The sequence below is a fragment of the Amphiprion ocellaris genome, chromosome 14 (genome assembly GCF_022539595.1).
Source record: "Amphiprion ocellaris isolate individual 3 ecotype Okinawa chromosome 14, ASM2253959v1, whole genome shotgun sequence".
NCBI classification, from domain to species: Eukaryota; Metazoa; Chordata; class Actinopteri; family Pomacentridae; genus Amphiprion; species Amphiprion ocellaris.
Window position 1 is genome coordinate 2,075,377 of NC_072779.1, and position 9,431 is coordinate 2,084,807.

At 37.5% G+C, this 9,431-nt stretch overlaps 1 long non-coding RNA gene across 1 annotated transcript; it reads right to left on the reverse strand.

Annotated features, from left to right (window-relative positions):
- Positions 1-1,998: 1,998 nt before the first annotated feature.
- LOC129350539 (uncharacterized) lies at positions 1,999-8,573 on the reverse strand. The gene is made up of 4 exons (XR_008603973.1): positions 8,475-8,573; positions 5,645-5,745; positions 2,923-3,041; positions 1,999-2,859 (listed from the first exon to the last, which is right to left on the reverse strand). It is a non-coding gene; the product is annotated as an uncharacterized LOC129350539 (long non-coding RNA).
- Between the last annotated feature and the right edge of the window lie 858 nt (positions 8,574-9,431).

A 9,431-nucleotide genomic window follows, 5' to 3' on the forward strand; every position in this document is an offset into this window, starting at 1 on the left:
AGCATTGGAAGAGAGAAGGGGTGTTATGAAATCATGGAGATTCAGAGAGCTAATGTTGTCCTGTGTTAGGGTAAGATTGGTTCACTTCAAACCAGTAGATGTTAAAGTTCAGTGCAGCTGAAAGGGTTCCAGTGAACCAGAAAGTAAAATAACTAGTGGCTTTTTTTCAGAATTCATAGTAATATAAAATATAACTCACTACAATGGAAAAAGTTCACAGCTGTATTAATAAATTCCAGATATTTAAAACAGAAATAAACAAGTTGAATTAAAGATTTTACAAAACTATCTATTAATGTCTTCCTTTAAAATTACCTCAGTAAAATAAATAAATTATGTGCAAAGTAAAGGTTTCACATTTAAGATTAATCACTGACACATTTCAGTATTTTTTCCCATAAACTAAGCTATTTTATTTCATCAACTATGTCTAGAAAATATATTTGACATTAAAAAACTGCTGCATAGTGAAATATATAAAGAACATCTGTATATAATCTTCATATTTATGTTTAAATGTATTTATTTACCTTCTTCTGTAGAGTCTAAAATTAATTATATCAGTTAGAACAGGGTCAGTGCCCTCTTGTGGCCAAAGGTGGTAACTGTAGCGTAAAGTTAGCGAATTTACGGATAACCAACGTTTCCGGTTACTTCCGACCAAATAAAAGCCTGTTTTTTTTTTGGCTGAAACAATTACGTGATTTTGAAAGATCAGCTGATGGACCGAACTGTAACAAACTTCGCTCGCCTCTCCACTTATTTTAGAGCAGTAATTGTAGTAGAATAGTAGTTTTGCTCTCGTCTTTGTAAAGACTAAAATAAAAATTATGAACCTCCAACCGTATCCCTGTAGTGACAGCAGAGTTAGCTGAGCTAGCAGTAGAGCTAGCCAGCGTCTCCTCTGGCACGGATCGTTTTATTACCGTAACTTTAGCGGCTTTTAAAATAAATACTCTCCAGGAGACAGAGCCGTAGTTCCGTTGTACTCTGAGGTTTAATGTTTCACTGTGATTGTCTGACTTCCTCTAATAAAATCCTCCTGTTCATGTGGAGCTGAAGTCACATATAGTGATGATCAGTCAGAACATGAGGCGGTGCTGCCCCTGGTGGACACAGACCGGAACTACATGTATGTAAAGTTAGTCATATTTACAGAACAGCTGCACTTCCTGCTACATCCTTTCACAATAAAGCATTCTCAATATTGTTTAAAATATAAATTACAAATTGACTTAATTTGAATGTGATCAAACCAGTGTTCGAAGCTGCTTAATGTAGTATTATGATGAAAACAGATTGGTTTTATTCTTTATCGGTTTTTTTCATTTCTTATCCCTGTATATATTGCAAATATTACTATTTTATTACTATGTTTATTGCTACATAAACTGCTGTAACAATGTGAATTTAGCCTGGGGTGGGGAGAAATAAAGGACTTATCGTTTATCCATAAAATAAGTAGCTTTTAAAATAATCGGTAAGATACAGAGCTGTAGTGGAATTTTACTTCGAGGTGTAATGTTTTATGTGACTGTGTTTAACTTGACCATATAGAAATTAATTCAATAATCAAAACTTACTAACTAGCTAGCAACAGCGACGACGTAAAGTAGCCAGTATTACAGATACGCTACATTTCCTGTTCCTCCTTCATAATAAAAGCATTTTGTCTTTTTTTTTTTTTTTTTTTTTTTTTTGTCCGTGGAGGATGCAGCGTTTATGTGTAAGCTGATGTATTAACGGGATTGTGTTAAATGTGAAACAAGTGAAGTTTCAGTAGCTGCAGTCGGCTTTGATGAACAACTAGAAGATGATTGGAAGAATTTTAAAGACCGTCAGTGTGAACAAAGCTGAATTCTGTGTCAGATAACTTCTCCACATGCCCTGATTGTGTTTCTTGCAGTTGTTTGTAAAGTTTAAATCGTAAATCTGCCACTCACCTGGAGAATCCTCTTCTGCTTAATGATGAAGGAAAATAATACACAGAACACAGGATTTCTGATTTCTGGTGGCCAAAGTGTGAAAGTAAATTTATTTCGAGACATTGGCTATTATAATTTCTTCAATTTTGAAACTAGAAAGAGTTATTTAGGCACAGAAATGTCTTTTATTTCAGTTAAATACATTAAAATGTATGCAGATGCTTGAATCACACTTTACTATGAAACAACATCTCACCCGTTTGGTAGAGGTCAATATGTCAAAAACTGCTGGGTCTATTCATATAAAAAAAAACATTGATTGTTATTAGTGCCCCAAGGAAATAAGAAATATAAAGAAAGAATTTTTTCATTGCTTTTTTTCTTCGTGGGACATTAAAGGGTTAAAGGAACATTTAAACTATTATTTTCATTATTTAATAATCTGTTATCAGTCAGAGACCTGGCAAACTTATTTTCATCAGTTTTTTTTTTAGTATGGAAGTCACAAATAAAGGAGCACTTTGTTTTTACCGGCATTACTTAGTCAAAAGCTGTCAAAGCAACCCGAGCCGTCATTCAGCAGTTTCAACACAGACATGTTCACATGCATCCACAAACCTCTCAGCACTCAAACACCCACAGACAGGAGGCCAGCTGGACCGAGGCTCGACGGCGTCCTCAGACCCACGAGTCGGGGAGTCGCTGAACTTGTTGGTCCAGTTTGAAGGTCTCCGTGTGGTCCAGTAGAAGTCCACGTAGTCAGTGTTGGCTTTGAACCACAGCGACTGGCCGCCATCAAGTGGACCGGCTCGTCCTCGTAGGACTCCTCCTGTAGCCTTGAGGGGACCACAGGAACATTCAGTAGCTGACGTGGTGTTTGATGGTCTTCTTCTCTAGTTCCAGATGATTCATCCATGAATTCAGCAGCTACAGACTGAAATGAAGCTCATGCTGCCGTTATTGAATTCCTGTTCCAGATCAAATGTTCAGAGCTCACCTTGAATGCAGCCGTCTGCTGTCTGATAGTTTTTCTCATTGTAGTCTTCAATCTTTTTCCTCATGTCAGGATGTGGTGAGACTCTTTCTCAGTCTCTGCAGACGTCCCTCATTGTGCATCTCCAGAGAAGAAACAGAAAAACTGGTCACTGCTTCAGCATCACAAACGCTCTCCAGCATTGAGAGTGTTTTAGGAATTCATTCATTGTGTTGTGAACTTTGAAGGAGCAGAAACTTTACAGCTGCCAAAGATATGAGCTCCAATTCTGGATGTTTTAGGAAATGAAGTTCATCAAATGAACACTTGATTTTTGCTGATAACTCATTAAATTACTGAAGAAATCTAACATAAAAAGCTGTAAACTCTCAGGAAGCTTTTGTTAAAGTTTGTCTATAAATCTATCATCATGTTCTGGAACCAGGACTCTGCAGAAGTTCCTTCAATCACATACTTGTGTGTTTCTATTTAAGGGCTCAGGTTTGAACGTACAGCAGAGGATTAGAAAGGAGTGATTTTAATATTTAAATCAGTCTGGAGTTAAAATGATTAAAATTTGGATTCTTTAGGCAGATCTGTGTCATAAATAATATTGTAGTCTCACTTAAATATATCCAAATTAGTGCATTTGCATGTTATAGAATATTTTATTTCTCAATCTCAAAACTGCAGGGTCTTAACCTAAATATTAAAATTAATTATGTAAATTTAAATAATAAATAATATTGTATTGCAGTCATAAACTTACAGAATAAATATCACTGTACAATCTTAACCTGAACATCTATATTATTGAGGTAAATTTACATAAATCATGATATTATAGAGTCTTAACTGGAATACCGTAATTTCCGGACTATAAGCCGCTACTTTTTTCTCACGCTTTGAACCCTGCGGCTTATACAACGATGCGGCTAATGTATAGATTTTTACGTGCGAGCTTCATGCCATCAATACGTTTAGCCTCGTCACATCAGACCAATAAAATTACCAAACAGGTCACAGTGGACCAATGAAACTGTTCCAATTAAATCAAACACACCCACACTAAATTCTTCAAATCAGTCATTTTGCGCTTCATGCACACACCCTCATCATGGAAAACACACAAAGAAATGCATATGATGCAGCTGTTGCAGGCCAAGCCTGCTCTCCTTTAACCTAGGCAGTTTGCTGTGTGTGTGTGTGTGTGTGTGTGTGTGTGTGTGTGTGTGTGTGTGTGTGTGTGTGTGTGTGTGTGTGTGTGTGTGTGTGTGTGTGTGTGTGTGAGAGAAAGAGAGTGTGTGTGTGTGTGTGTGTGTGTGTGAGTGAGGGTGACGTGAGGAGGAGCGCTGCAGCGGTGTGTGTTGTTGCAGAGACGAGTGTGGAAGTGGAGGCGTAGTGAGATGCACCATGATGATACAGCCAGTTATATACAGGACAAGAGTGAGAAGCCAGTGTTCCCTGGATGAATTGTAAGTGTGGACAGTTGCTGCTGGTTGAATAAAGTGCCCCGTTCTACCCCTGCAAGTTTGTTCAGACTTATATCTGGCTGTTACCATTAACGAGCCACGCTAAGCTAAGCAGACTAGCACTACCCGAGGCTGCCCAACCACGGCTCGGCGGCCAGCAGAATCGGCTCGGTAACACAGCTTTTATTAAAAGATGGATACTGCCGTGTTACAGGCACTGTTTGGAAAAAAATTATGTATTTAATTAAAGGTAAAAAAAATAATCTTTCTGTGTAAATATCTCATGTTACAACGTGGACACCTGCGGCTTATAGTCAGGTGTGGCTTATATATGTACAAAACTTTTTTCTTTTTAAATTTAGTGGGTGCGGCTTATATTCAGGTGTGCTCAATAGTTCGGAAATTACGGTAATTCTAACATTAATCTTTTTTTAATTTGGCCTGTCGTTTGTACTGTGCTGATAAACAACAATAACCTGACTTTCAGATAATATTTACTGTCTCCACTCACGTATCCATGGCAACGCTAAAGTTTCTGCTTCTTACCAAAGTTCATAACACAAGTAAAGATTTGAATGTAAAACTTCAGGGATGACTGCTGACCATAACCTTAGTGAATAGAATGTGCTTCCCTAATTCTTGATTATGATCAATACTTCATGATCAATATCAGGACAGATGTTAGAATTCCAGCTGTTTCATTAGACTGCAGTTATTCACAGAGAAATTAAAATGTCACATTCCTCATAAAACTAGATGGGACTATTATTAAAATAAAGTGTTGGTAAATAAATGGTAGAAAAAGTGCAAAGCAGCTCCATTAAATCAGGAGATGTGAGACTTCCACAGCATGGATCACCATCTGCTGTGTTGATTCATAGCTGAATGTCAGAATGAACTGAGATAGAAAAGCTGCTCTGAGCTGCAACATTATGGTCTGACAATCCAACACCATCACAGTTTTCATCTGGTTGTTTTGCTCCAACATGCTGTGAAGTTCAGTTTTGACCTGAATCAATACAGAGATTCTATTTCCAACCAAGACTGGAATAAAAATTAGAATGTTATGAGGTTATTAATGCAACTGGATCCTTTCAGATGGAAGGATTTACTTCTAAGTACTAACTCAAGTTTTGTTTGGAGCACATTGCATTCACAAAGAAAAGCTGGACACCCTCTGCTAAAGAGAACAGCTATACCTTCATACTAACATTTAATAAACCTAAAGCTTCCCTGTTGGCTCACTGGTTGAATTTGTTACTGAGTATCTGAACCTTAAATCCAGAGAGACGACCATCTTCAGTCGAGGCCAGTCAGAGAACTTCAAGACCTTCCATCAGCTGGACCAGATGTGGTATCATCTCCCTCTGAACATCTGGATGACAGGAGAAAAGACAGAAATCAAACACAGATCACACAAATACAATTTATTAACTTTCATCATTTTATACGAGTAGCATGACTTCTAGGAAAACTTGACAATATCAGTCAGGAACCCAAGTGCTTTGACCTCATGGTGAAGCTAAATTTAGAGTCAATTTTAATGACAATTTATCATGAGAGGAGTGTTAATGGAGCTTTTCTTTCCTTCTTTTTTAAAAAATAATCTTTTTATTGTTAGTTTTAGAAGCATTTTTCTTGACTAATTTACTTTTACATACCTCAGACTAATGCACTTTGCTGTTTTGATTATAATTTCATGTACAATGAAAATAAGGATATTCTATTCTAACATATTTTGCTAAAACAAGAACTGCAAACCTTCCATGTCTCGGTCTGGACCAAAACTGCAAAATTCCAATTGCTACAAAGATTTAGCTGATGTAGTTATTATGGTAAACTTTACTAAACCAGACTGGGAATTAATAAAAATCTGTATATGTATATGATTGATGGGACTAGGGTGTAAGCCGTAGTAATTATTAACAAACTTTTTAACGGAAACATTGGGTCGTCATTCTGCTGGATAAAAAAGCTTTTCCATACATCTATCACCTTGTTCTCATATAACGTTCTGCTGGGAAACCTTCAGTCCTGACCTTCATGAGGATGTTTGACGTGTAAACCCCACCTGGACATTACAGGTCAACAACCCCCCTATTTTACATTTATATTATTTGAGCTGACTTACAACAGGCCCTATTGGATCTACAAATACATGCAATAATAAAGAAATACAATGTCTGGTTGTTAGTTTATACACTGTTAATGTCAGTTTATATACTGTATTAAAGTTGAGCATTGGAAGAGAGAAGGGGTGTTATGAAATCATGGAGATTCAGAGAGCTAATGTTGTCCTGTGTTAGGGTAAGATTGGTTCACTTCAAACCAGTAGATGTTAAAGTTCAGTGCAGCTGAAAGGGTTTCAGTGAACCAGAAAGTAAAATAACTTTTTTAAAGAAGAAGGAGAAACACAGGAGTGACGCTAAAATGCACAACAGCGAGATACAGATTAAAAAACTCATTCTAATAATGACGGACAGCTGAAGCAGTAATTAACACAGGCGTTCAGCGGTAATTAACAAGTGTTCAGCAGTAATTAACACGGGCGTTCAGCAGTAATTAACACGGGCGTTCAGCAGTTATTCACATGGGCGTTCAGCAGTTTTTCACACGGGCGTTCAGCAGTTTTTCAAACAGGCGTTCAGCAGTTATTAACACGGGTGTCCAGCAGTAATTAACACGGGCGTTCAGCAGTTATTAACACGGGCGTTCAGCAGTTATTAACACAGGTGTCCTGCAGTAATTAACACGGGTGTTCAGCAGTAATTAACACGGTTGTCCAGCAGTAATTAACACGGGTGTTCAGCAGTAATTAACACGGGCGTTCAGCAGTTATTAACACAGGTGTCCAGCAGTAATTAACACGGGTGTTCAGCAGTAATTAACATGGGTATTCAGCAGTTATTAACACGGTTGTTCAGGGTGTTGATGGCACGGGTGTTCAACAGCTACCTTAGTTAACTAGCTAAGTCAGCTGTTGAACACCAGTGTGAATTAGTCTGCTAGCTAAGTTAGCTAGCTAGCTAAGTTAGCCGTTGAAAACCCATGTTAATTAGCCCCCTAGCTAAGTTAGGTAGCCAGCTAAATTAACCTAGATTTCAGTATGTAAGTTTGAGGAAATTATATTGATCTCACATGAAAAATTCAACAAAATAAATTTTTACATGAAAGAACATTATGTCTGAAGTTAACGGCATATTTAAATTAGTTTGTTGTAACTGATATGTTTGATTATATTATGATGCACAGAAATCCTCAAAAAACTTGCTTATCAATTGATCAGTTTACTGTCAATGCGTCCACAAATAGGAAAAGCGAAAAAAACTGCCAAAAAAGGCAGAATAGTCTAAGTTTAAATTCATCCCCTGACTCAAAGAACTATACATGTCAAAAGACAATATTTAAAATATGTACTGTGTGTTGTACAACTGCACATAAAACGCACTTTGTATATTAACTAGTAAAGCAAGATTTCCCTGCCAAAGCTGATTCAAAGTATTTAAACATTAGGCACATCTTAACCAGAAGCACTATGCAGAAGGAAATGTTCACTTTGTATAGATTAACTTTTTATTTCAAAAACCTTGTGAGCTCCTCCCATAGTGTCACACCACTAGCATGTTAGCAGAAGGAGGCTTTAGCAGAATCTGGCCAAGAGTGAATCTCTTAGCCTTGAACAGATTCACTTCTTCTTGAGTCGGTTTGCTCTCAGATGAAAACACTGTCCTTAGCTAATTAGCCCGCTAGCTAAGTTAGCCGTTGAACACCAGTGTTAATTAGCCCGCTAAGTTAGCCAGCTAGCTGTTAGCCGTTGAACACCCGTGTTAATTAGCTCGCTAGCTAAGTTAGCCAGCTAGCTAAGTTAGCCGTTGAACACCTGTGTTAATTAACCCGCTAGCTAAGTTAGCTAGCTAGCTAAGTTAGCCGTTGAACACCCGTCTTGATTAGCCCGCTAGCTAACTTAGCCACTCAGCGGGCTAACGCGTCTGGACCAGCTGCTGTCCAAAAGTGCTCAAACACGACAAAACACAACACGTCACGTGTCGCTAACTTAACATACAACAAAGCTACCCTACTGGTTTGACGTATTTATCTTCTTACCGTATGTAACGCCAAAAACGAAGTCAACAATAACTTCTCCGCAGAGCCCTCCACCCACCGACCGGAGAGCCGTGAGGAATCTGGCAGAAAAGTTTTCCGACTTCCGGCCTCTCCGCTTGGGCAAGCCCACATTGACAAATGAAGCAATTGGTCGGCGGAATCTATTCTGCCTGGCAACCGCTTCTGACTGGTGGGAAAAACTACCAGGCTGGCAGGTTCGTATCAGAACGTTTAAATTATTATTTATATTTTGTAAATAAGTAATAATAAAATTTGACATTTAAATTATATTGTTACTAATATTTAAAAAAATATATTGATTTCAATCTAACGTACAGAAGTGCTTAAAAAGGAATTCCACTGATTTTAATATTTAAATTAGTCAATGTTTGTAATAAATATTATTATTTGGTTTTAACTTAATATTTCAATTTTAATTATTTAAATAAATTTGTGTCATAAATAATACCGTAGAGTCTAACTTAAATACATCCAAATTAATGTATTTGTGTTTTATAGAACATTTTATTTGTTAATCATAATATGTAAATAGTCAGGAACGTTTCAAGGATACATATTTTAGAGACTTCAGCTGTTGAAGTAGTAAATATGTGCACAATTTGTTAGGGAATTCTGCGATGTTGAAAGAGGAATCAGGAGGCAAACTCAGGGACACTCTGGAGACTCAGATGGCTTATGTTGAGAATAAGGTTTACTGAATTCAGGAGAAATGATACAGCGAGTAACACAGTGATGTGAGCACTGGCAGCATCAGTTCTGAGGAGTCTCTCTGGTCTTGGGTACTTATACTGTTTGGAAGGATGTTTTCTCCTAAAAGACTGACACTGCTCAATAACATTCAAGTTATTGTTGTGACTGGATCTGTGATTATGCTGCTATGGACTCTGTGATGAGAGCTGCCACAGTGCAGGAGGCTCCCCTGTAGTGGAATGGACA